Source organism: Eurytemora carolleeae, unplaced genomic scaffold (assembly GCF_000591075.1).
Source record: "Eurytemora carolleeae unplaced genomic scaffold, Eaff_2.0 scaffold1359, whole genome shotgun sequence".
In the NCBI taxonomy this organism is placed as follows: domain Eukaryota; kingdom Metazoa; phylum Arthropoda; class Copepoda; order Calanoida; family Temoridae; genus Eurytemora; species Eurytemora carolleeae.
Genome location: NW_019398341.1, coordinates 67279 through 70115, shown reverse-complemented (window position 1 = coordinate 70115; position 2837 = coordinate 67279). Strand labels below are relative to the sequence as shown.

The following is a 2837-nucleotide window of genomic DNA, read 5'->3' as shown; positions in this document are numbered from 1 at the left end:
AGTACTGCTGGAACTTGGCGTGGGGGTTCTCGATATACAGTATATAGATATTTGATATATACTTTGTAATTGTTTGAAGCTGTCTGTTTGTATCCAAAAACGTCAAAAGGGATGAACCAATCGGGCCCCAATTTTGTGTTGGACCTCACATGACCCCAGGGCAGATTTACGGATGCTAAAAATTACAAAAATTTGTGTCCAGAAGATTTTGATTTTTATAAATTTTGAAAATGTGCGAAAAAATATTTTAAAAGACTGCAAATTTTTTGTTGTTATTGTTTTATATTGAACAATTGGAGAAGATACTCAAGATAGAGACACAATTAAAACTTGAAATAGAAGATGGGCGCAAAGCGCCCTAACTAGTATGACGACTTCAAATCGTCCTGGGAAATACTGAAAACTTTTTTCCTAATGCCAAAATAAGAGATATATTAACTATAAAACTTTAGGAGGGCGTTGGTTCTTGATTGACTGTTAGTCGGTAGATAAATAGGTTGATGGACTGTAGAGTCGATTAGGCTTCTAAACTCACGTGGATTTGAAGGTTCTGTCAATATTCCAGAAAGCTGTGACTTTCGATCACAATTTGACCTATTAAACATAATTTGTAAGCCTTTTTCCTTTTATACTTTTTTTGTCGGCATATGCATTTTGAATGAAAATGAATTGAATAAACAAATCCGTAAAATAAAAGACGCTGTAGACAAAATATTGTCAAATAGATAAATTTCAAACCTGCAATAGGGTGCAAGTACAGTAAATTAAATGACAATAAATTAATGTAGTTCAATGCTTAATGTATAAACTTACTAGTTTTCCTGTTGAAGTAAAAGGAGTGATAAGGGTTTGATGGGATGGGATAGTTAAAAACATTTGTAAATACTTCTGAATAATATAAACCTGGTTTTTTTAAGTGGAATTAAGTAAAGTTATTTGTAGATTTGATCTTTCACTTAGCAAAACTTTTAACTGTTTGTTATTTTCCTCATTTGTATTTATGGTTAACAATAGTGTATTTTTATAGTTAACAACCACTTTAAAGAATTTAAAACGAAAGCTGTATAGGGGTTCATCGTAAGATAATTTATATGCGTGATGCACACCTGATAAAATCAATACAGATTCCATAGAAGCCTTTCTTTTTCTGCTACTATATCTCGGAATCATACCCTCATCATATTTGATATATATAGCAACCTTGACATAGATATATTATACTGTTACTGCAGGGTTAACCACAAAATATTAGTATTAAGTTACTATAAAAGACGACATGTAGATTTAAAAAAGGTTGCCGTAGATCAACTGTAGATACAGACGGACATAGTTTTATATTTAATGTAACCTTGGCACATAGATATATATAATATTTTTTACACTGATCGATGGGCAATAGCTAGATTCGTTTTACAGAAACTTTTACGATTTTTAGATTTTAAAAAATGTTTTACGGCAATCTGAGAAGGGTAAAACGATCGTTTTTACATTATATTTTCTTCTACAGTGAAACCCTTAATAACAAATACATCGGAAGAATTTATCAAATGTCGTCTTGACAATTTTTCAATGAGTTTTATACTATATTTCGTAAATTTCAGTATTTGCGAAAAAAATAAATAGCCATGAATATGCGGGAACAGTTGTAAAGGACTCCATATAATCATTTAATTAAAAAACTAAATATCTGCAACATTCCATTATCAGAAAGTGAAGATATGACATGTGATGAATTCTTTCGAATGTATTCGTTATTAAGGGTTTCACTGTAGGGTAACAAATTTTCATGTTTGATAAAAGCAAATTTTTACAGAATAAAAAGTTTTGAATTGTTGAACCTCCTCATATCGTCTTATAAGTTATAAAACCTATTAAAAGTCTAAAAACATAAAAAAAAATTCTGTGAAACAAATCTGGCTTTTGCCCATCCCTATATACAATAGTTTCAGTCTTACACTTTCAACTTACTTACAAGATTTGGACAATTTAATATATAAAACCACAAATGATCGTATTAATCCTTATCTTTAACCTGTATATGATGTTGTAATCTTTTGATATTTTAATCTTAGCCCTATATAAAGAAGGCTGCAGGATCTAAATATACGCAAAGAAGTACTGCATGGCCGGAAAAGTCTTAGAGTAAAGATATGAAGTTGCGAAACATGTTTATTGTTTATAGCCCAATTTGTATAAGGCCAGCTAACTTTAATGGTTCGGTTGAATAGGGACTAGGGAGGTTTTGAAAAATGATAAAGTATGAGAACTAGTGTTTACATATACAGAAAGTATAGAAGAGAACTAGATTTTACAGATAGAAAGTAGGAGAACTAGAGTTTACAGATAGAAAGTAGGAGAACTAGTGTTTACAGACAGAAAGTAGGAGAACTAGTGTTTACAGACAGAAAGTAGGAGAACTAGAGTTTACAGATAGAAAGTAGGAGAACTAGTGTTTACAGACAGAAAGTAGGAGAACTAGAGTTTACAGACAGAAAGTATGAGAACTAGTGTTTACAGATAGAAAGTAGGAGAACTAGAGTTTACAGGTAGAAAGTAGGAGAACTAGAGTTTACAGGTAGAAAGTAGGAGAAATAGAGTTTACAGGTAGAAAGTAGGCCGAGAACAAGAGTTTACATACTTTGTTTTTGTTTTTAAAAAATGGTTGATTTTAAAATTGAATATCTTTTAAATTTGCACGAAAACAATTAAAATGTGCACTGTGCAGATACGTCGGAATCAGATATTTCAAATTTTAAGTCAACATATTCTAAATGATTCTAAATTCTAAAGTAATAGTCAATGTCATTAAAATTAGATGTTTTTTTAATAGAAAAAAA

The 2837-nt window shown here is 30.6% G+C and overlaps 1 protein-coding gene across 1 annotated transcript in view; it reads left to right on the top strand.

Moving 5' to 3' along the window:
* Nucleotides 1–463: 463 nt before the first annotated feature.
* Nucleotides 464–2837, top strand: part of LOC111717250 (DNA-directed RNA polymerase II subunit RPB1) — a 26498-nt gene continuing 24124 nt past the window's right edge. The window contains exons 1-2 of the mRNA XM_023492764.1: nucleotides 464–476; nucleotides 1879–1885. The gene's annotated coding sequence lies outside the window, so the exon portion shown is untranslated. The remainder of the gene's footprint in view (nucleotides 477–1878; nucleotides 1886–2837) is intronic.